General features: G+C 40.7%; 2 long non-coding RNA genes across 2 annotated transcripts; both read right to left on the bottom strand.

The window, feature by feature from the left end:
• Positions 1–16,766: 16,766 nt before the first annotated feature.
• On the bottom strand, positions 16,767–17,580 carry LOC122037291. Its single transcript, XR_006127602.1, has 3 exons — positions 17,253–17,580; positions 17,070–17,163; positions 16,767–16,961 (listed from the first exon to the last, which is right to left on the bottom strand). It is a non-coding gene; the product is annotated as an uncharacterized LOC122037291 (long non-coding RNA).
• A 6,786-nt stretch (positions 17,581–24,366) lies between these two features.
• On the bottom strand, positions 24,367–25,180 carry LOC122037292. Its single transcript, XR_006127603.1, has 3 exons — positions 24,853–25,180; positions 24,670–24,763; positions 24,367–24,561 (listed from the first exon to the last, which is right to left on the bottom strand). It is a non-coding gene; the product is annotated as an uncharacterized LOC122037292 (long non-coding RNA).
• Between the last annotated feature and the right edge of the window lie 568 nt (positions 25,181–25,748).

Raw genomic sequence — 25,748 nt, 5'->3', positions numbered from 1 at the left:
TGCTGCTCCGTTGTTCATCCAGCTTTCTCTTTTATCTGCGGTACAAGGAAAGTAAGTTATGAGCACTCATGGCTCAGTAAGTTCCTTTCCTACTCACTAAAACCGAGAATCATCGTATATCAAGAATGGATCAACATATCATCGTCTCAACTAATCATAACATAACATATCATTCTATTCAAACATATCATGCATATTTCTTATTCACATATCATTTCATAGAAGCATGAATATCATATCATAAAACAAATAAATCACAAGCATAAGACATACAAGGGCATCATATTCATATCATAATATCACATGACATTATATCATATCATCATATAATTCAAGCACATATGAATGTAGGCAATGCATCGTGAATTTGAAAACTTATACTTAATAGTACTTGAAATTAATATCATCATCATTTGGGATCCCGGTTTGTACCACATACATAATGCGTAGGTCCAAGGTAGCAAGTCTTGAGCCCTACCATGTATACATACTAGGCCCGAGTCTTACTCCATCGACCTAGGGCACTCAAAGGCCCATTACTGACGAGGCCCAAGTCTTACTCCATCGACCCCGGGGCGTTTACGGAGCCCACCCTTGGTACAAACCATAAAAATAACTTATCATGCATAACTATCATATCATGTCCTTAACAATCTTTCATGCATTTATTCTTTTCATTTCTTTTCATTATGTATAGCATTTTCTATGCTATCACATATCATAACATAACTTCATTTCTTTTCATTATGTATAGCATTTTCTATGCTATAACACATCATGGCATATTTCATAATATAACTTCATTATGCATATCATTTCGTAACTAAAGCAATCATGCATTCTAACTTATTATCATATCATTTTCATACAGCATGGCATAGACATATTTAATTTTTGTTCTAGGGTTTCTAGGGCATCTATCCCTTCATGGCCGAACACATAATGATTCATTTAGGTCATACAAACATGTATCACATTCACACATTATCAAGTTTTCATAAGAAGTACTTTTAACCCCTTAGGTTTCATTTCCAAGGCCTCTAGGTCCTTTAAACCTTACTTGGCCAAAATTCATAGAATATAAACTTCCTTTAAGTGGCCTAAAGCATGGGAAACCTAAGTAAATTTCATAGCAAGATTTACTAAGAACATCATACACAAAGTTGGATCATAAACAAGCTAGGACTCTTGTGATCTTACATGTCATAAATCATGTAACTAATTTTCTACATTCCAATTAAACATGAGAGCATTAATCATCTTTCATAACATAATATCACAGAGGTCATTGAGCATATTAGAATTTTGTTTAAGCTTCTCTAAACCATCACCTTACCATGGCCGAAATATTAAGAGTAAGGTTCATGAGTTTCTTTCAACATACAAGTATACAACTCTTAAGAACTTTATATCATGTCATATAAGCATAGTTATTTTAAATTCAAGGTCCTCCTAACCCTAAATTCTTTCTTGGCCGAAACATGAGAGTGGGGTTCTTTTGGTTCCAATCAACTTCCAAGCAAGAAAACCATAGGAAGGTCCTTAGCATTTCATAGAGGAACCTTGCACTAGTTTGGTTAGACAATAATTTTCCTAACCTATTTACAATATTTTTGATTGAAATTCTAGGGTTACATACACCTCTGATCATGCATCATATATGTATAAAAACATAGGGGAAAACTTTCTTTCAAGGCATAGAAAAAGAATCCGAAAATCACATGAAAGCCTTGTACCGCAGGTGAGGGGAAGCTTACCTTCTTTGCTTAAGTTTCCTAGAGTTGAGAACTTGCTTGTGGACCTTTCTTCCTTGCTTGCTTTGCTCGGCACCAATGGAGGAAGAAGTGGCTAGGTCTTTTGGTGGAGAGGAGGAGGAAGAAGAGGAGGCTTCTTCCTCTTGTGTTGCTCGGCAACAAAAGAAAGAAAGAAGGGGGAGAGTTGTTGCTCTCGGCAACAAGAGGAAAGAGGGAGGGAGAGTGCTCGGCACAAATGGAGGAGAGGAGGAGAGTGAGTTGAGGATGAAGCCCCCCTCATGCCTATTTATACTAAAGTGAGGGGAGGAAAACTTGACTTGATTCATCCTCCTCATTTACTTCTCCTCTTAATGAGAAAGAATATGCTAGAGAAATGCTTCTTGAGTTTCTCTCTTTTCTTTCTCTTAATTTCTCTCCTTTCTTTCCTTTAATTATAATTCCCATCTCTCCTCTTACAATATTCACTCCTATCACACTTGGTTAACACATGCATGCATCCACAAGAGAACCAAGGATCAAATCCTTCTCCTAACATATTTTTGTACAAAATAATTCATGTATATGCATTATGCATAAATATTTCATACATGCATATATAATATCTCATATTTCTTTTGTTTACATTAATTCCTTGCATTATAAATCATGTATAGAACTTTATATTCTCAACTTTATTTTCTTTCATAAAGTTTTTAATCATCTAAATCCTTCCCATCGTAACATTCAACGTAGACTATCTACACATTCTTTTCATTACATTCGTACTCTCATTGCCCTTACTTTATCTAGGCTTTCTAGGGGTGTTACAGGCGGTGGCATGGTAGAAGAGATCTCTGTTTTGTGCTTCAAGACTTATATATGTTTTTTAAGCTTTTGCATGTGAACTATTTCTTTTCTTGCTACTTTTGATGATATTAACTTGAACTTGTTTAGATGGTTTATACTTAAGGTGAACTTATACTTGTTTCCATGAAATCTTGAAATGTTAAGTACTTATTTAATTAGAGGATTGTTAGTTATCATGAACTCTAGAGAACAAGATCCATGTTTAGTTTCCCTCTTAATTAGTACGCTTTATGCTTTAGCTAAACAAGCATGTATCATGTTTCAAGTTAATAGATAGTAAATGAATTTTATATGCATGAATGCTAGCATGTTCACATGGTTTGTTGTATGATTAAGTTTTGAATAAGTTTTAATTTTCTTCCGCTGCAATGATTGTATATGCATATATGTATGTTCGTGTAGCGCCGCCCCTGACCATCAGTAGGGGAAGGGCGGGCGTTACATGACCAAGCTGGGAAGGTAGTCCATGGGATTGTTTGAAGAGGATGGAGGAGCTGGTGGAGGCTATAAATGGTGAAGAAGAAGAAGGAAGTTCAAAGGCCTATGAAGATAGATCCAGAGATGAGAGGCTTGCTAATGAAGGATCTTGTTCAGTAGGTTCTATAATAGGCCCGGAGATAATTGATCTCCTACAAGGAGTTCTTTTGGCATGGGGCTTGGTGGAAGAAGAAGGTAAAGCTAGAAGGAGGGGCAATGGATCCACAGGAGCAGTTAGTATCTCATCCAGTAAAGGAATAGCTAAAGGAATAACAAGAGACATAGGAATGAGAAGTCCTGGTCTCATCATAGTTATGGTAGGAGAAGCGAATTCTTTACCTCTAGTGTGGGAAATTTCGGAAGGAATAATAAGGACTTGTTCAAAAGTAGCTATGGTAGCTGAAAGTAGACAAGGGGATGAGGTACGATGTTTCTTACACTTCACCACGAAGGGACCCTCTTGATCCAATGAACTAGATGATTCTTGGGGTCGGCCAGTTAGAGGTAATAAACCAAGGGAAGAAGAGGGGTGATTAAGATGACGATCCCTCAACATTCTTCACTCATTCTAGTTAAAGCTGCCATCATCAAGCGAGTATTCTTGTACATAAAAATAGGAAGGATAGCATCAGCTGAAGAAAAGAGAAATTCAAGTTAGGAACCATATGATGATGGTTCAAAACCTGTGTAAGGAGAATAATCTTACCAAAGGAAACATCCAAAGTTATGTCTATTGTGCTAAGACCAAAAGCAAATAATATGCCTTCGGCGATTAGGGCAGGCAAGTTAAAATTTGTGCCCTTTAATTTCCCCATAGAAGAACGGAGAGTTGGATCTTCCAAGATATCGCCTAATTGAGGAATAGGGGAAAGATTTTGATGCCAAGTTATTCGGTACGATGGTGGGGAAGGAAGATGCATAAAGAAAAATTTGTCCCACCATTCTCCTTGAGGGAGAATTCTATGGAACAGAGTGGTTTCAGGGCATGATTGAAACATTAAAACGCTATCTTCCACTTGACAAGGAACAAAAAAGTGATGGAAAAGTCGAGGAGATAAAGGAAAGTTGAGTAAATAGGAAATGACAACAAAACCAACTATAATAGAGAATAATTGGGGGATGAGTTGATTCAGGGGGAGGTCAAAATATCTGCTAACATCAACAAAGAAAGGATGAATGGGAAATCTGAAATTACATAAAATTTGTTCCCAGAAAATCGCTACATTTTCTTGAGGAGGAAGATGAGGACGATCCCTGGGGGTAAGAATGGCCAGGTTTGTAGGGAAGTTATAGTTCCATTGAAGCTCACAGGCTTCCGATGCAAAAAAACTCGAAAGAGCACTGAGTGTACCACTCATCAGAGGTCGACATTGTTAACAAGAGGGAGTAGGAAGAATAAGAAGAGTTAGCAGAAAGCAAAGGATAAAAGATACATGAACTAGAGGAAGAAGATGAAGTGTTAGGGATTTTCCTCTCTTTTCTATTTAAAAGCCTTAGTAGGGTATTGAAAAAGGTGTTTCAAGTATAAACATTAGATTAAGGTGATAAGAAAATCGGGACTGAAGAGGAGTCGTTGGATGGATTGATAAGGCGGCACATATAATGAAATAGGTACATACCAAATGCCATAAGTATGTGTGTCACCAATGAGGAAATAGTATTGGTAGTCAATACAAAAGGTTGCATTCCCAAGATATTAGAGTCATTACCAAGATTGAACTTAAAAGATTCTCAAGATCCTAGAAGAGATTAAATATTATATACTTCTTGTATTATGAATTCGGTCAGTCGGTACTAGCCAATCGAATTTCAAGACTAGTTTAGAATGTGTGTGTGTGTGTGTGTCTGTGTGTGTAAACTCAGTTAGCCATTGTTCGCTGACCGAGTTCGAAAATAAGCTAAAGATATATGTATATAAACTTGATCGGTCATTAAAGGTCGACCTAGTATTAAGTTTAAATAAAATTAAATATAAAAATAAACTCAACCCATCATCAAAGGCCGACTGAATATTAAGTTTGGACGAAATTAAATATAGAAGTAAATTTGACCGGTCATCAAAGGTCGGCTAAGTATTAAGTTCGGAGGAAACTAAACATAAACGTAAACTCGACTGGTCACCACAGACCAGCCGAATGTTAAGCGTGGGCGAAAATAAAACATAGAAGTGAGCTTGCTCGATTAGAAGGAGTCAGACAAAAATTGTTATCAAAAAAGGATAATTTACTTATAGGAAATTAAAACATAGAAGTGAGCTTGCCTGATCGGAAGGAGTCGGACAAAAATTGTTATCAAAGAAGGATAATTTACTTATAGGAAAATTAATATGTGATTATCCTAAAGGCAATAAAATATATTCGAGTGAATGATAAGACTTAAATAAATGCTAAGCCTAAAATAACTCAACCCTTCAACAGAGGGTGCCAACAGCTAGAACATCATAAGAAATAAGAAAAAAGTTAACAATTATTCTTCATCATAGAAATATTTGGAAAATTAAATCTAGAATTATAACAGTTTGGGGAACAAATCGGGGGGTATGTCATTAAGTAATTCCCGACGATCTAAGAAGCTAGCTGGAGGGGCAGAAACTAGGTGTCCTTTGTTCTTTAATCACTTTACACCCCCCTCAATGCCAAGGGTGAAGGCTTTGGCAATTGAGGTAGCAATAACAGCATTGAATTCAGGAGATTCTAGCAATATTCTTTTTCTCTTCTCAAACCTGTCATCTTCACTCGCCATATAATCTGCCAGAGTATCTTGAGAAGCTTTTAATTCGGACTCTTTGGAGGAAAGCTCTTCTTTAACTATGATTAAGGATGAACGTAAAGAGTTTAGCTCAGAGTTTTTAGACTCCAAATCAGCATCTTTAGCAACCAATTCTAAAGTATGGGCATCCTTCGACACTTGTAACTGAGATGACAATTGAGCGTTCTCAGCAATATATTTATCCACTTTGGCTGTCAGTTCAATGCAAAGGATGTTTTTTGATTTAGCCTGAGATTCAAAATTCTCTGTAGAAGCTTTCCATTTACTTGAATTTTCAATTTCTGCCTCGAGAAGTTTTCGAGTCTCTTGTAACTAGTCGGATAACTCTGCTAACTCTTTAGAGGCGTGGGAAGAAGATGCTCCAGAGGTTTGCTTGCTCCAGAGGTTTGCTATCTCAGCTTGGTGACTTCTTGAGATAAATCATATAGGTGACGGGTCACACTCATACTAATAATCCACCGCTGTCAGAAATGAAAGTTATTGTTAGAATGCATTAATTAAAAAACAGAGGGATGAAGGGCATGTTACCTTAGTTTCTTCAAAAGAAAACTTGTCAGCCCAATCAGTAGAAGTGAGCTTCTCAAGTTCTTTACAAGCCTCTGCCCAAACTGTACCTAAAGAACCCCCCAATAATATTGGGAGGGTAGGAGCAGATGTGGAAGAAGATGATAAAGAACTATAAAGAGAAGGAGGAGAGAAGAGAAGAATAGGAGAACCTTGAGTTCCGTGGGTCAGTAAAGAAATTGATTCTAGAAAAGTCATCAGGAATTCAGGATCCAAACTGGCACCTAGAAGAGAAGGATCTTCTAGTGGTTGAATGAGTGGAGAAGTAAGCATAGGGTACAAGGAAGAGAGGGTAGGTTCCGGAGAAGAGGGTTGGATATCTCCTGTAGGTGTATCCTCAGGAGCAAATATAGTCCATTTCTTGGGGAGGGGTGCTAATGTTAACCTCAACCCGGGGTATTTTCTTGTGGGAGTGGCTTCTGGAGCCTGTTCTTGTAGCTCCAAAGGGGTGTCCTCTGGAGGTAAGCCTGTGGATGCCTCCCCAAAAGTGGTATGAGAGCTAGAAGCAAGTGTTTGTTGCGTTAAAGGCTCAGGTAAAGAAGCATCAGATGCTTGAGCTAATGTGATATTAAGTTCTTCTCTGACCTCTTGTTCCTTAGCTAGTAACTCCTCTTCTTGGCAGATTGCCTTGTCAACCAAAGCTCTGAATATAGCATCCACTGTAATAAATAAAAGAGTATTTTAGTTAGTAAAGGAGGGACAGTTAGAATGTTGGAACTTACCAAAGGAACTTACCACATATCCATTCGTGAATGTGAAAGCGATGACCTAGTAATGTTAGTAGAGTATTCAGAAAAAATTGATTGTTGATGAAACTCTCTTATGTTAGGAAGAGATAGAAAGGAGGATTGCCATTTGGTGGACCACGCAACGGGTCCGGGAAATTTGATAAAGAAAAAAAATGTGATTTCCAACCCTTGATGGATGAAGGTATTTCTTTAAAGAACACCATCTTCGAGTGAGATTGAAAAAGAAATACTCCTGGCTTCGATTTTTTGGGATAAGAGAATATGAAAAAAATTTGAGGAGTAGGAGGTATACTGAAGAAGCGAAATACCATATACAACCCACATAGATATTTAAAGGCGTTTAGGACAAATTATTGTAAAGGAATACAAAAATATTGACTTATATCTATCAAGAATGGAGGAATGGGAAAGCGTATACCCACAACTAATTGATCTTTGAAAAAGGTAACGTAGTCATCAGGAGAAAGATAGGGATGAGTGTCAGGTTGTGGGACCCTAATATGGTATTCTTTAGGGATTTCATAGAGAGAACGATGGAAGTTTGGTCGGCAGTGGTAAAGGAAGAATGAATTTGAGCGTACTAAGAGAGTAAAGATTCCTCAGCCATGGTGAAAAATAGAAACACTCAAGGAATAAGCGACTTACTGAGTCCTTAAGGAAAAAAAGTCACAAAAGAAGACCAGTGAGGATGAAGAAGCATGGGTTGTCGAAGGGATTCGGAAAAGAGAATTACCAAAGAGTAACTGGAGGAAGACGAAGAGTAAAGGTTTAAAAAAGACTTAGGGTTTTAGGGCAATATAAGGATCACCATTAAATTAAAATGATTCAACGAAGGAGAGTCATTGATTTGCTAAAAGAATGTGTGATAAGACACTAACAAAAAGCGTACCAAGGGTTGCTTAGAAAAGGGGGAAAAAATGATACGTGGCGCTCGCCCAGGAAGAGGCATTTATGATACACAGAATAGATTGAATCATATACTGAACATTCTCTTTCCGTTGAAGGACCAATTACCAATGAGACCATTTTGAAAAACTGCACGAATCTCAAAGTATAGTAAATCTAATAATAAATAAATAAATAATAATATGAGTTTGGCGAACAAAGGGAAAACTCAAGTTTAGTTAGTGATATGTGTTATAGTGAACTAATATCTCAAGCGATAGGATGATCAAAGCCAAGAAAATGTTCTTCCATAAACAGATAACCAAATTAAGCTTGGACAAACCAAGAAACACTTGGCAATGTAAAAAGCATAACCCGACATAAACATAGAACTTTATATTATCATTAGTAATTATACAGTCATAACTCTTAGACTTCCAAGAATCTTTCATAAACAGATACAGCAGATAAATAGTTTTCTACTTGTCATGCTTCCTGGAGCTACCAGATTGTTCTTCCCATCCCAAGTACGTGCGTGTGATAGAATGACAGCCTGGATAAAGAGGAGATGTTTGGTCTGTCCTCTTGCGCTTGTGTGATTCACCCTCTTGGATTTGTGGCAAAGATGCTAGCTCTGATCTGACTTGATCTAATTCATCTTGTAAAAAATTTACCTTAGCTTTCTACTGGTCCAAGTCTTGTTATTGTTCCGATATCAGTAAACTATCTACATGAACCTTCCTAGTCAAAACGATTATTTCTGAAGCATGTCGAGCTCTCAGATCATCTAACTCCTCAGTCTTTTGCTTCAAATCTAAGTAAGCTTTGTCCCTCAAAGCCACTTCAAATCGAACTTGAGATTGAGCTCCTAGTAGACATACTTCTAGCTCTCTTTGGTGTGAATGATGAAGATCTAATGCTTGTAATGCCTCCGCCAAGGACTTCTCTTTCTCGGACAATAGTTGATCCCAAGGAGGAAGATTTAAATCTATAACTCTCAATAATATCTCTGAAAGAGAGTGAAGCAAGAAAGATTAAAGGTTGGTGTTACAGAAGTTAGGATCACACCTCTATTTAACTTGCTCATAAGATATATGCTGAGGGTATCACGGGATCACTGTAATAGGTATGAAATGTTCAGAAAATGGGTAAAAGTAGACTTAGGTCTAGTGAGTAGGCTATATCTCCTTTGACTAGACTTGAAGGGGAAGCTAGTGATACGAGTTATGATAGGTCGGCCTAGCGAGTAAAATAGGGGTTTAGGTCAAGAAAGATAGGAAAGGTATGTAGTCAGTCGAGTGAAGGCCGAGTGAGCACTCACATGCTCATATATGCTCAACCGGGCATAGCCCACCCGAGCATTAAGGCATTTAGCCTTATAATGATTTTCAGCATGTTATCGACCGACTGAAGGCGGAGCGAGCACTCATGTGATCATGCACGCTCGGTCGGGTAAAGCCCGCCCGAGCGTAAAGGCACTTAGCCTTATATATAACTTCCAGTATATTACCAGCCGGTTGAAGTCTGAGCAAGCACCCACATGCTCATATATGCTCGGTCGGGCAAAGCCTGCCTGAGTATAAAGGCATGATTCTCAGCATGTTACCAGCCTACAGAAAGGCCGAGTGAGCACTCATGTGCTCATACACGCTCGGCCAGGTAAAGCTCACCCGAGTGTAAAGGAATTTAGCCTTATGTATGACTTCTAGTATATTACCAGCCGACCGAAGGCCGAGCGAGCACCCACGTGCTCATATATGCTCGGTCGGGCAAAGCCCGCCCGAGCATAAAGACATTTAGTCGTATATATGATTTTCAGCATGTTACCGGCTAACCAAAGGCCGAGCAAGCACTCATGCGCTCATACACGCTCGGCCAGGTAAAGCCCGCCTAAGCATAAAGGCACTTAACCTTATGTATGACTTCTAGTATATTAACGGTCGACCAAAGGCCGAACGAGCACCCACGTGCTCATATATACTCGGTTGGGCAAAGCCCGCTCAAGCATAAAGGCATGATTCTCAGCATGTTACCGGCCAACTGAAGGTCGAGCGAGCACTCATGTGCTCATACACGCTCTGTCGGATAAAGCTCGCCCGAGTATAAAGGTACTTAGCCCTATATATGATGTCTAGTACATTACCGGTCGACTGAAGTCGGAGTGAGCACCCACGTGCTCATATATGCTCGGTCGGGCAAAGCTCGCCCCAGCATAAAGGTAATTAGTTTTATATATGGTTCTTAACAAGTAGGTACCAATGAGCTCATATATACGGCCGACCTTAATGATCGACCGAGACATGACCAACAAGAGATATTCTTAACATGTACAGCATGCTTGAATGACTGGCCGAGACACACCTAACAGATGTGGCTAGTTTAAAGGACCAGCTGAAAATATAACAAACTAGCAGATTTGGTGGGAAATATCTTCTAGAAGCTTCTTGAGTTACAATGACGTGCCCCCCATCACAAATATAAGTCACAAATGACAAAAGAGGTACATCTGGGGTACAAAAAAGATTCCTTAAAGGATTATTACACGAACTATAGAAAATGACTTCATCTCCTAACAAACTCTAACGAACCAAGTACTTCACCACTATGGAGGTCACGTGAGGTAGTATAAAAGGGGGGATCCTCTCCATTGGCAAGGTACACAAGTTCTAGCATCTAAACTCTGTTTCACTTTAGTTATAGTTCTTCTTCTTCTTTTCTTCCACCTTGGAGAGAGAGACTGACTTGAGCGTCGGAGGGTCTAGCCAGGGATCCCCACCTTGGTCTTGGGACACTAACGCTTTGTTGGTTTGTCTCGTTGTGCGTAGGATCGCAGAGAGTTTCTTTCAGATCTTCAGGAGGTTACCTTCATCAGGTATCATCATTCATCGGAGCCAGTGCTCGTCTTCGCAGATCTCAGACAAGATCAGATGATTTACTACTTTCTTCAGTAATTGGTAATGGTAAGATTTTATTTTATTTATCTAAAGCTATTAACCAATTCTTTTTCAAACAAGTTGTTGGCAGGACATACTTTTCACAGCAATCATATGGACAACCTCATGATGAACCTTTAAAAGAGAGCATATATTTTGAGAAACTAAGAACCGTAGGTAAGAGGGTTTTAAAATATCTTACCCCTCCACGAGTGAGATTTTGATGATACCTCATTGGAGAACCTAATAAGGAGAGTTCAACCACTTCAAAGCATGCACTCCCAATTGGAACTTAAATAGGGTTGAGCTAATGACCTAAAACAAGTACCTCTTGGGAGGCACCCCGAGTTCTTTCTTCTTTTCACTTCTCTTTACCTTTTTTTTTTTTTTTGTCTCTTTTACATAACCCAATCCCTCTACTTAGTTTTTCTTATCTAATCTTACTTTTGTAAAATTCAAAGATTAGTAGGAGTGTGACTACCTAATGGAGGAGTTAATGACTTAGGCATTTGGCACGCATGGTAACTTCTCTTAGTTCAAATATTTTCTACATTATTTTTTTTATTTTTATTGGGACAATGAAAGATTTAAGTTTGGAAGTATGTATATATGTTGAATTGCAGTTTAGTTTTTATTATATTTCTTTTTGCATAAGAATTTTTTTCTAGTTGCATTATATATCATTATTTGCTAGTTTGTCTTCATGCAAAAATTCTAGCACGCTTGTTTTGGACTTATGTTGTTTGATCCTTAGTACTAGTATGTTTCTTGAATACTTTTTCTCTATCTTTAGTAGCATGAAGTAAGTAGTATTTTTATTAAAAATATTTGAGTGATGGCCTAGTTTTATGATCTCTTTTCTCTTTGCCTAATTTGGATAGTAGATAACTTTATAAATAATTATGATTCATAAAATTTGTTAGTACTTGTGTTTCTATAGTGATTTCTCAAACTATATTTTGTTACTAGATGAGGCTCGGATCATGCCAACTCACTTGAAAAAATGATTCTCCCAACATTTACATTGTATATATGCATTTGAATTAATACTACATCTTTAAAGCACAAAAAAAAAGTCATTTGAATAAGGGATATAGAAATAGTTATTGCGAGTAAAACCTAGTAATTTACTCCTTTGAGACCAAGTTAGATTACTAAAAAATAAATACTATTCTTCTCTTTTTCTTGAGTACTCTTTTGAGACCTTGTGTAGTTTGAAAGAGATGAACCAAGTGTGCGACAAGTGAGTGTCTATCACTGGGAGTATAAGGAATACAGTTAGATGATGACTTGACTAGACAAAGTGATTAAAACTTGAAGAATTTAGGTCACTCATCGCACTGAGCATAGAGAACTTCTTCTTAGGCCACACTTAAATCACTTTGGTATTATGCTCACTAATGAAATTATTTGATAGAGTAGATTGATTCACTAGGGATTATAATGCACTATATCGACACATGAGTCTAGATTGCAAGTTTAAGCTTGAGGACAAGTAAATGTTTAAGTTTGAGGGTGCGATGTGCATAGATTATATATATTTTTATACATTTTTTGACGCACATTCACTTGTATTTCTTGTAAAGATGACAATTTTTTGCCTGACATGAAAACACTGTTAGCACCTCAAGGTAGTTTTGATGTGGTTAACCAAGTTAAGTTAGGTCCTATGTGTATTTGATGCATTGTGTCTAAGTGTATAGGAACTTAGGAGCATAGGAAGTCATGCGAAAGATGAAGCTATCAAGAAGGATAGCACGGGAGAGAGTCGACAGGCTCGATGCGTCCAAGGGACGAGGTGCTTTGGAAGAGTACGGTGGTAGACAAGAAGGAAGCACATGACCTTTTTCGAGGGACGAGAAGCTAGAGCGGAAGCTTGCTCGAGGAGAAGGCCAGAAGATGGGTTTGGGTGAGCCTAATTTTGGATGGACGAAATCACCTAGACATAGAGCAGCGAAAAAACAAATGGAGTGTTGTGGAGCTGCTGGAGACGCCCTCAACAGCGTTGAAGGTGCCCTTGTTCCTTTTTGGTGGAAGGTGCCTTTAATCCCTTGAAGGCGCCTTTATGGAAGGAGCCTTCAACCCTTTGAAGGCACCTTTGATTGGGCAAACAATAACCATTAGTGAAGATAGAGTTTATCTTCGCACAAATAAAACTTGCCAAGCTAGAGGCACCTTTAAGTCTATTGAAGGCGCCTTCCAGCCTCGGATAAAAATTTTTAGAGGCTATAAAAAGACTCCTGGATCTAGGAAATATTCAACAACTCAAGTATTCATTTCCTAGTAACTTTCTAAGCATTCAACGAGTGTAAGAGACTTCTCCGCCTTCACCGAAAGAGATCTTTAATGCTTTCTTTTATCTTGGATTAACAACCACCTAGGTTGTAACCAAGTAACTTTCTTTGTCTCTTTATTTCATTAGTTGTTAAATTTCTTTAATGTAATTATGCTACTAATCTTATTTGAAAGATCGAGAAAGGTCCATTTTTAGTTTACAGGCAATTCACCCCCCTCTTGTCGGCCGCACGGGTCTTAACAAGTGCTATCAGAGCCAAGTTCACTTCAGAAGGACTAACCACCATCCAAAGCAAAATAAATGGCTAATTCCAACATCTTCCTATCAAAATTTGAGGGAGACTTTGCAATGTGGAAGAACCGCATGGAGGTATTCTTCAAAACTAACTTGAAAATTCTATTAATTATAAAATATAGTTTTGTAGCACCTACGGATCATCACGAAGCCGAGAAAAAAGAGTATGCATGGACAAAGAAGGAGCAAGCTGACTTCGTGGCTAATGGAAAAAAGAGTTCCATCTGCTTAGCATTCTTCTGCCCCAAGAGGTCAGCCAAATCAAAAGCTACGACTCCACCAAAGATCTCTCGGAGAAATTCCTGGAGCTTCATGAAAGTACTTCAGAAGCCAAACTGACAAAGCGGGACATCCTCCGAAGCCAAACTGACAAAGCGGGACATCCTCTGAAGCCAACTGACAAACCTCTAGATGAACAAGGGAGAGAAGGTAGACCAACTCCATGCAAGGATCAAAGACCTAATCACATAGCTAAACAACCTCAAAGAAAAGGTAATAAATCATGACTCCTTAAGATATGCACTTAATGCTTTTCTAAGAACTCAAAAGTGGTCAACCTTAGTAGATGCTTACTACATCTCTAAGGACCTAGAGGTATGTACTCTTGAAAGTATATTTTCTACTCTTTAACTTCACAAGACTCGTTGTGTAGATTCTCAAGAATTAAAAAAATCTAACAGCATTGCTCTAAAAGGCAAGAAGGACAAATCAGACACCGACACCTCACAAGATGATGATGGAACAACTTATTGTTGGAACCCCAAGGTGTTTTGATATGATCAAACAAGTTAAGTTAGGTTATGTTTGTTTTAACCCTTGTGTCTAAGTGTGCAGGAGCTTAGGAGCACAGGAAGTCGAGCGGAAGATGTGGCTAATGAGAAGGATGGCACGGGAGAGAGCCAATGGGCTCGGTGCGTCCGAGGGATGAGGTAACTACGAAAGAGTACATCGGTGGATGAGAAGAACGTACACGATGTTCGAGGGATGAGAAACCGGGGAGGAAGGCTGCTCGAGGAGAAGGCCGAAACTTGGGTTCGGGTGAGCCCTATTCTGGATGGCCGAGATCAACCAAGATAGTGGAGCCGGAGCGAAAGACCTAGACTGAGACGAGCTGAACCAGAGCAGAGGTCCCGGACTGAGAAAAGTCAACCGTGTTGACTTTCTTTGTCACGCCCCAGAGGAGTCTCTGTCCGAAGAAATTTCGGCAGCATCTCCCCTGTACGGCGGACAATCTGAAACTTTTCTACAAGCACTATATACCTCAGCCACATGCGGCTGGAATAATAACAATAAAAGAAAACAAACACCACGCAGTTAATATCAAATTCAGCCTCTGGCTGACACAACCACGCAGTAAAAAAAAATAAAGCAGCCCACTCGGCTGTACCAAAACCAAAACACAAAACTGCTAGCCGGCTAGGCTTACACAACCAACAACAAATACAAAATACCACATAACGACATCAACACTCCAAAAACAAAACCGGAGTACAGAGCTAAACAAACTGATACATAAACAAACAAAACATACGTGAAATCGATAAGTCTTCTGATGTGACGTGGGGACCAGTAGACAGGATGCTCCAAGCGACACCATAAATAACCTGGTACCTGAAAAATATAGAGTCCACGGGGGTGAGTTCAACAACTCAGCGAATACCAATAGACATGCCTAGTAAGATATATCTAACAACAATAAACATGGAATACAGCTTCCTAATCATATATCTAGGAAAGATGCAAAACTGAAAGGTAACTAAGGAAGCTGTACTCACCAGGAACTCCTATCCAGACAAAAGGGTCGTCAAACCGAAAGTGCCCTAAATCCTGTATGCATGTCAAACATATGCATCCAACCAAATGCAGCAAATAAATGCAGCAAACACAATCACAAGAAATAAATGCATCAATGCATATGATGTCAATGATGCGTCCTGGTCACCCCTGACGCCAGTCAGTCATCTCACACACAAATGGCGAGACCGAGTGGGTAGGGCTGTGACAACCGTGCACTCTGTCGTCACTGCTCCTGATGAGTGACCGAGTGGACGGGATGCTGTCGGAGTACACCTATCCTCCTACCCCAAATCATAAATGGGGGAGCGCAATGCTCTCAACTCCCAGTACACGATGACGGGGAGGAATCCCTGCCGGCTAACACGTTGTGTCACACTACCGATGAGTGGACCAACGGAGACAAACAAAGTCCCTGCTGCAACACACTCTGCCTGAATCGACCACTAACCCATGAGTGGTGGTGTGTGCAGATCCATGTAACTGGCGATGTGCTCAACAATAATGGAGTCGACTATCGCACAGCATGCAATCATGATGCATGACACTAAGCATGGCAAAAACTGATCAACATAACCATATCCATACATACAAAATGGGTACTATAAAAGCGATGGTCACATACCAAGATCTAGAGTACACAGGTCAGATAGAATATCAATAACCCTATGTCCTGAACATAATAAGTATGGAATATCCTGATCAGCATAGAAAAATCCATATATACATAATATGGGTACCACAGTATCAGTAAGTCAAATCCACGGATCTAGGGTATACAAGTCCTCTAAGGTATAACAACCTAGACCCAAATCATATCCCTCTTCCATAGCATATGTACCAACAATATACACAGATCAAAGAATCAGGGTCTAAACACCCGAATCATATATGATATACAAATAGAGGTACACAAATCTGATATGGCACAAAAACCTAAGTATCAGATAATCTAGATACACAGGCCAGAAACAACAATCCAAATCCTAGTCCTAACCTCAGTAAGCATGGTATGTCACTCTAGAAACTGAGATACTCATGGTAACAAGATAATCATGGCAACAAATCACGAGATATAATCACGAATACATCACAGGTGACAAACCTAACATGCTATGGATATCAAACAGTGACATACCAAAGGCAAACATGTTCATTGCATGTAGTTATAAAATACTATGCATATCCAATGACAATATCATAAAAGATAAGTCAAGAGGTACCCGCCTTCATACGCAGGTCGTATCAACCGTCCTCAACAAATCCAAGAGATCGCATCCAACTCAAATCCTACAAATACAGGGTATTCAACAAACTAAGGATTTATAATCAACATATCAACTATAAATCCCTCTAATCTGATCCAACCCTTTCCTTCACATCAAATTAAATTCCAAGAACACATAAACTAATGATCCACTTATCCAATCAAGTTCACTACCATCCAATACTAAGCATCATGAATCAACCTAAAAACTTACCCGAATTCAAATGGGTTGTTGATAGCTCACCATCAAAGGATGACTTTAGATCGGAAGGTTGGCCGAAGCCATGGATCGTCCACGAACAGCATAGCTAGAGCTGCAATGGCTAACAACACCTACAAAGATTCCAAAACAAGTCATTCCTTGAAATCCTCATTCCACATCAATTGAAATCAAAGCTGAATACCAACAATTCCAAACTTGTATCCCACAAACTCTGTTACCTCACTGGCACAACACTTGGCACCTTCTCCAGCAGTGATGAATCCATCCAACAACCAATTCATCTCAAGAAAGCCTGTACACTGTGGTAGGGATCTGGAAATCCAAAAATTTCTGATCTGATGATAAACTACAGCAACCACCGGCCAAGATCAGAACAAGGAGAGGTAAGGAAACAACCATACCTTCTTGAGCCAGAAGAGGCGATCGATGGCTGAGTTAGACTCGGAGCTAGGGCACGGCTGGGATGCTCAAGTGCTCGGCAATCTCCAAATGCCTGCGACCAGAAGAAGAGAGGGAGGAGTTGACATTAGGGTTCCTGTGGCCGGCGGCTTTGAGCTGTGCCGATCAATCGGTGGTGGCAGTGGAGTACGAGGACTTAGGGCACAGCAGCGGCGCTGGATTCCAGTGGCCGACGATGTCTCGAGAGGGTGTGGGAGCCGCGGGTCGCTAGGGCACGGGATATTTGCCGGCGGCCGACGCTCGGGAGAGGAAGAGAAGGAGAGGCCGGCAGTAGACTGAGATCTCTGCGGCGACGAGGCAACGGCAGAGGGAAGGGCTACTGTTGGCGGTGAACTCATGGTGGCCGGCGCCGAGAGAAAGAGGAAAGGGTGGGATCGGCGTCGGAAGAAAAGGGGAAGAAATAAGGGGAGAAATGAAACTGTCGGTGTTGAGGAGAAGAAAAGGATCGGGCACGCGGGGAGTCGGCGAAGAAAAAGAAGTAAAGAAAATAAAAGAAAAATAAATAAACATTTCCTCGCTAAAATGGGGTAGCCTAAACAGGCTTTTCCGGGCCCCGTTTTAATCCCCGTTAACTCGTCCGTACGAGTTCCGAAAAATTCCCAAAAATTTTCCAAAAATTTCAGAAAATTCCCTTATCAATATTTGCCTATTTTCGGTATTTTACATTCTCCCCCACAAATAAAAATTTGGTCCCCAAATTTCGTTATCTACCATCAGCAAACACTAACAACAGGTAAAGCGTATAAATGCTGAGCAGTAAATTAAATCAGATACCTCAAGTGAAAAGATGGGGATATCGAGCTCGGATAGTATCCTCGAGCTCCCAAGTAGCCTCCTCGTCCGAATAATACTACCATCCGACTTTAACCAGCCGGATAGTCTTGTTCCTCAACTGACGCTCTTTCCAGTCCAGAATCCGTACCAGAATCTCCTCATAAGTGACGTCAGGCTGAACTGGAACTAAGACACCTGTCAGCACCTGTGTCGGGTCAGGTACGTATCTACTCAGCATAGATACGTGGAATCCATCGTGCACGCCTACCAAGGACGGTGGTAGTGCTAGCCAGTATGCTACCGCTCCAATCCTCTCCAAGATCTAGAAAGGTCCAATGTATCGCGGAGCTGGCTTACCTCTAAGGCCAATCTTTTCACCCCTTTCGTGGGTGAAACTCGCAAAAAAATATATATGGTCGCCTCCAGAGAACTCTTAGAGTCTCCGACTCTGGTCTACCTAACTCTTTTGGCAGTCTTATAACTCTGACATCCTTTGTCTAATAGTACGGACCAACTCTGTCTCATGCTGAGCTCTATAAGGTCCCAACAACTAGGCCTCCCCAACCTCATCTCAGAGGGTGGGTGTCCCACAAGGACTACCATACAACGCTTCAGACGGTGTCATCTGGATAACCGAATGAAAGCTGTTGTTATCGACGAGCTCTACTGATGGCATATGGTCATCCCAACTGCTTCCAAAATCCAATACACATGACCTCAGCAAGTCCTCTAGAGTCTAAATGGTTCGCTCTGACTGTCCATCTGTCTGCGGATGGAAAACTGTACTGAAACATAGCTCAGTGCCTAAAGCCTGCTGCAAACTCTGCCAGAAACGAGACGTGGGGGTCTCTATTCGAAATAATAGTCAAAGGGACACCATAAAATTTGATGATCTCCCGACAACACAAATCTGTCAATCGATCCAGGGAATCAATCTTCCGGATCGCTACGAAGTGCGCGAATTTGGTTAATCGATCAACGACTACCCAATTCGCGTCATAACCTCATCGTGTCCTCGGCAAACCCACCACAATTCCGCTGCACACTTATACACAAAGTCCATAGTAATATGTTCCCATTTCCACTCGGGAATAGGAATCCACTGAGGTAAGCCGGCAGGTCTTTGATGTTCAGCCCTCGCCTGCTGACAAACAAGACATCTAGCTACAAAAATCTGTGATGTCCTCCTTCATGTCCTTCCACCAATAGGAGCACTTCAAATCTTGGTACATACGGTTACCGCCTGGGTGGACAGCAAATCATAAGCGATGAGCCTCCGGAAGTAACTTCTCCCTGACCGGTGAACTGGAGGCACTCATAATCGGCCTTGGTAATATATAATACCCACATCAACGCGGGTGAACTCTGTTTGCTGCCCAGAACCTAGCTGGTTGCCAATGAACTGTAAATACTGATCACCAGCCTGGGCCTCTCGGATCCTCGTCCTGATCGACGATTGAGCAACCATGGTAACAAGAATACCCTGCTCTATCTGTAGCCACAACTCGGTGGCAAGCCAAAGTCACTCTAGACTTCCGGCTAAGTGCGTCAACAACCACATTAGCTTTTCCTGGGTGATAGCTAATGGTACAATCAAAATCCTTCAGGAATTCCATCCATCTTCCCTGTCAGAGATTAGATTCCTTTCTAAGTGAACAAATATTTGAGACTCTTATGGTCCGTGAGAATCTCAAATGTAACACCGTATAGATAAGGCTGCCAAATCTTCAAGGCACAAATAATGACGATCAGCCATAAGTCATGTACTGGGTAGTTCTACTCATGTTCCTACAACTGTCGAGAAGCATAGGAGACTACTCTATCGTACTGCATCAGAACACTGCTCAAACCCTGAATAGGTGCGTCGGTGTAGAGGACATATCTGTCCTCTCCAGAAAGGTAAACCAAAAATCGGAGCCGACATTAGTCTCCGCCTCAGCTCCTAAAAGCTGGTCTCGTAGTCCTCGAACCACGTAAACTTCACGCTTTTCCTGGTCAAGCGTGTAAATAGCATAACAATCCGTGAAAAATCCTCAACGTATCTCCGGAAATATCGGCCAAACAAAGGAAGTTGCGAGCCTCTTCTATAGACTCCGTCTACTCCCAACGGAAACAAACTCAATCTCCTGTGGAACCACAGTATACTCCTACTGGTCATCATGTGTCTAAAAAAATCTCACAGAAAACAATCTCAAAATGCACTACTGAACTTCGCATATAGATGTTCTCGTCGAAACATCTCCAGAACTATGCAAAATGACGTGCGTGACTCACCGCGGATCCGAAATAGATCATAACATCGTCAACAAAGACAATGGAAACCGATCCAAACATTCTAGGGATACCCAAATCATCGAGTCCATGACAACATCTAGGGCACCGCAAGCACTAATGGTAAAACCAAGACACATAATGTCCATATCACAGACATTCCTAACAATAAGATTCTCAACAATAAACAAATCTAATCACCAACGATATATAATCACCAAAGAATAGAACATCCAGTGTGAGAGAAATGCTCTATCACACGAAATACCACATATGTGGGAGCAACGCTCTACCACAAGAAATCCTCCATATGTGGGAGCAACGCTCCACCACAATTAATCCAAAATATGTATCCACAATAAATATGGGAGCAATGCTCCGCTACAAACAATCCGCAATACGTAGGAGCAACGCTCCACTACAAAACAATCCCTAAATATGTGGGAATCCAGAATATGCGAAAGCTACGCGCTACCACAAACGATCCATAACATGTGGGAGCTACGCTCTACCACAACAATACATAAGTGCCCAAAGCACCTAACTATCTAGCTAGAGACTGCCTGAGGTCACTCTATCACAGATCACTGTGTGCAGTCAAGGGTATAACACCCTCATAAGCAAATCAAATCCATAGTCAAGTATATCATCATCCTAGTGGGTCGGTCACCCACTAATAGGAGAATAAATTGACAGGGTAATACAACTAATAACATAATGTAGACACTTACACTCTACATTCAACATAGGTAGAATCATCATGATACTACCAACAATACACCTAACACACGTGCACACACAACATAGGTATGATCGACATAATCCTCCAATTGGTTCACACCAAAAGTACTCACATCATAGGTATAAATCACCGTGATACCTCCAACAATGTATACCGAACCCGTGTGCATATATCATCGTAGGTAAAATCAACAATACCCCTCAAACAATACTCACATGACAAATATACACATATACCAAGAGTATAATCAACATATACTTCCAATAAGGCATACTTAAACTCAGGTGCATTCACAAATCACACATAATCCACAAGATACCTCAAATACCACACCAAACACATATGTACATTTCATAGATATGCATAATCAGCATATTTAATCCAATCTATCACACCAACCCTATGCCATCTTCGAAGTTATCCAATTAGGTACAAACAGTCTAAAATTACAGTACCCATGGAATAGGATACTTCGATCCTCTATCGACTGACCAAATCATCAATAGTATATGGCTAATCCAATCCTTTCCCACGTCAGGATAAGCTAGATACTCGATGTGCTCAAGATATCCAACTAACCACGAATAACTCAAGATTTCAAACATCTAGAAGTAAAGTAGGTCAATCCCCTACTGTTCGGGTCAACAAAACTAATCGGTCATCTACTAACTAATCAAGAATAAATAAAGCCTCTACAAGCATCTAAGGTAAATCGATCACGACTACCCAAGTCAACAAACGTAGATCAGTCTTCTACTGACCGATCTAACAAAAGTAAACTAATTATCTGCTGATAAAATTAACTAAAATAACATGGTATTCTACGGCTAAGTCAACATGAATATATAGATAATATCCATTATCCAACTAATAATAGCAGAGACTAAAACTACTGGTGTATGATATGAAAAATCACCAGAAACTGTAATCCCTCACATGTAATATGGCTACAACATCAGACAGATACCAGATACAAAGTGTCATAACTATCACATTCAACAATGCATACTCTAACTAAATAGTAGGATAACAGTATACCCACATACCTCCTATAGCTTGGAGATGTCATGCTGCTGTCAGGTCCCAAAACCCACAAAGTCACATCGAGAAGACCAAAACACGAAATCCGAACACCGGAAAAATAAGACACGTAAGTCGATCTCTGATACCAAATAAATTGATATCAGATAAATCTCGAAAATCCAGAACACATAGCAAGTATCGTATACCTGCTCTGATACCACTAAATTGTCACGCCCCAGAGGAGTCTCTGTCCGAAGAAATTTCGGCAGCATCTCCCCTGTACGGCGGACAATCTGAAACTTTTCTACAAGCACTATATACCTCAGCCACATGCGGCTGGAATAATAACAATAAAAGAAAACAAACACCACGCAGTTAATATCAAATTCAGCCTCTGGCTGACACAACCACGCAGTAAAAAAAATAAAGCAGCCCACTCGGCTGTACCAAAACCAAAACACAAAACTGCTAGCCGGCTAGGCTTACACAACCAACAACAAATACAAAATACCACATAACGACATCAACACTCCAAAAACAAAACCGGAGTACAGAGCTAAACAAACTGATACATAAACAAACAAAACATACGTGAAATCGATAAGTCTTCTGATGTGACGTGGGGACCAGCAGACAGGATGCTCCAAGCGACACCATAAATAACCTGGTACCTGAAAAATATAGAGTCCACGGGGGTGAGTTCAACAACTCAGCGAATACCAATAGACATGCCTAGTAAGATATATCTAACAGCAATAAACATGGAATACAGCTTCCTAATCATATATCTAGGAAAGATGCAAAACTGAAAGGTAACTAAGGAAGTTGTACTCACCAGGAACTCCTATCCAAACAAAAGGGTCGTCAAACCGGAAGTGCCCTAAATCCTGTATGCATGTCAAACATATGCATCCAACCAAATGCAGCAAACACAATCACAAGAAATAAATGCATCAATGCATATGATGTCAATGATGCGTCCTGGTCACCCCTGACGCCAGTCAGTCATCTCACACACAAATGGCGAGACCGAGTGGGTAGGGCTGTGACAACCGTGCACTCTGTCGTCACTGCTCCTGATGAGTGACCGAGTGGACGGGATGCTGTCGGAGTACTCCTGTCCTGTGACCCCAAATCATAAATGGGGGAGCTCAATGCTCTCAACTCCCGGTACACGATGACGGGGAGGAATCCCTGCCGGCTAACACGTTGTGTCACACTACCCATGAGCGGACCAACGTAGCCAAACAAAGTCCCTGCTGCAACACACACTGCCTGAATCGACCACTAACCCATGAGTGGTGGTGTGTGCAGATCCATGTAACTGGCGATGTGCTCAACAACAATGGAGTCGACTATCGCACAGCATGCAATCATGATGCATGACACTAAACACGGCAAAAACTGATCAACATAACCATATCCATACATACAAAATGGGTACTATAAAAGCGATGGTCACATACCAAGATCTAGAGTACACAGGTCAGATAGAATTTCAAAAATCCTATGTCCTGAACATAATAAGTATGGAATATCCTGATCAGCATAGAAAAATCCATATATACATAATATGGGTACCACAGTATCAGTAAGTCAAATCCACGGATCTAGGGTATACAAGTCCTCTAAGGTATAACAACCTAGACCCAAATCATATCCCTCTTCCATAGCATATGTACCAACAATATACACAGATCAAAGAATCAGGGTCTAAACACCCGAATCATATATGATACACAAATAGAGGTACACAAATCTGATATGGCCCAAAAACCTAAATATCAGATAATCTAGATACACAGGCCAGAAACAACAATCCAAATCCTAGTCCTAACCTCAGTAAGCATGGTATGTCACTCTAGAAACTGAGATACTCATGGTAACAAGATAATCATGGCAACAAATCACGAGATATAATCACGAATACATCACAGGTGACAAACCTAACATGCTATGGATATCAAACAGTGACATACCAAAGGCAAACATGTTCATTGCATGTAGTTATAAAATACTATGCATATCCAATGACAATATCATAAAAGATAAGTCAAGAGGTACCCGCCTTCATACGCAGGTCGTATCAACCGTCCTCAACAAATCCAAGAGATCGCATCCAACTCAAATCCTACAAATACAGGGTATTCAACAAACTAAGGATTTATAATCAACATATCAACTATAAATCCCTCTAATCTGATCCAACCCTTTCCTTCACATCAAATTAAATTCCAAGAACACATAAACTAATGATCCACTTATCCAATCAAGTTCACTACCATCCAATACTAAGCATCATGAATCAACCTAAAAACTTACCCGAATTCAAATGGGTTGTTGATAGCTCACCATCAAAGGATGACTTTAGATCGGAAGGTTGGCCGAAGCCATGGATCGTCCACGAACAGCATAGCTAGAGCTGCAATGGCTAACAACACCTACAAAGATTCCAAAACAAGTCATTCCTTGAAATCCTCATTCCACATCAATTGAAATCAAAGCTGAATACCAACAATTCCAAACTTGTATCCCACAAACTCTGTTACCTCACTGGCACAACACTTGGCACCTTCTCCAGCAGTGATGAATCCATCCAACAACCAATTCATCTCAAGAAAGCCTGTACACTGTGGTAGGGATCTGGAAATCCAAAAATTTCTGATCTGATGATAAACTACAGCAACCACCGGCCAAGATCAGAACAAGGAGAGGTAAGGAAACAACCATACCTTCTTGAGCCAGAAGAGGCGATCGATGGCTGAGTTAGACTCGGAGCTAGGGCACGGCTGGGATGCTCAAGTGCTCGGCAATCTCCAAATGCCTGCGACCAGAAGAAGAGAGGGAGGAGTTGACATTAGGGTTCCTGTGGCCGGCGGCTTTGAGCTGTGCCGATCAATCGGTGGTGGCAGTGGAGTACGAGGACTTAGGGCACAGCAGCGGCGCTGGATTCCAGTGGCCGACGATGTCTCGAGAGGGTGTGGGAGCCGCGGGTCGCTAGGGCACGGGATATTTGCCGGCGGCCGACGCTCGGGAGAGGAAGAGAAGGAGAGGCCGGCAGTAGACTGAGATCTCTGCGGCGACGAGGCAACGGCAGAGGGAAGGGCTACTGTTGGCGGTGAATTCATGGTGGCCGGCGCCGAGAGAAAGAGGAAAGGGTGGGATCGGCGTCGGAAGAAAAGGGGAAGAAATAAGGGGAGAAATGAAACTGTCGGTGTTGAGGAGAAGAAAAGGATCGGGCACGCGGGGAGTCGGCGAAGAAAAAGAAGTAAAGAAAATAAAAGAAAAAAGGAAAAATAAATAAACATTTCCTCGCTAAAATGGGGTAGCCTAAACAGGCTTTTCCGGGCCCCGTTATAATCCCCGTTAACTCGTCCGTACGAGTTCCGAAAAATTCCCAAAAATTTTCCAAAAATTTCAGAAAATTCCCTTATCAATATTTGCCTATTTTCGGTATTTTACATTCTTGGTCTGGGCGCTCGAAACCATTCTGAGCGCCCGGGCCTGAATTTTTAACCAAATCGAGTTTTGACTTGATTTAAACGTTAGGGGATAAAATTTATCCCCCCCCCCTCGGGCGCCCAGACCTTCAGGGCGCCCCGAACAGTGCTATAAATATAACACTGAT

This window comes from Zingiber officinale, unplaced genomic scaffold (genome assembly GCF_018446385.1).
Source record: "Zingiber officinale cultivar Zhangliang unplaced genomic scaffold, Zo_v1.1 ctg251, whole genome shotgun sequence".
NCBI classification, from domain to species: domain Eukaryota; kingdom Viridiplantae; phylum Streptophyta; class Magnoliopsida; order Zingiberales; family Zingiberaceae; genus Zingiber; species Zingiber officinale.
This window is presented reverse-complemented; position numbering and strand designations above follow the sequence as displayed.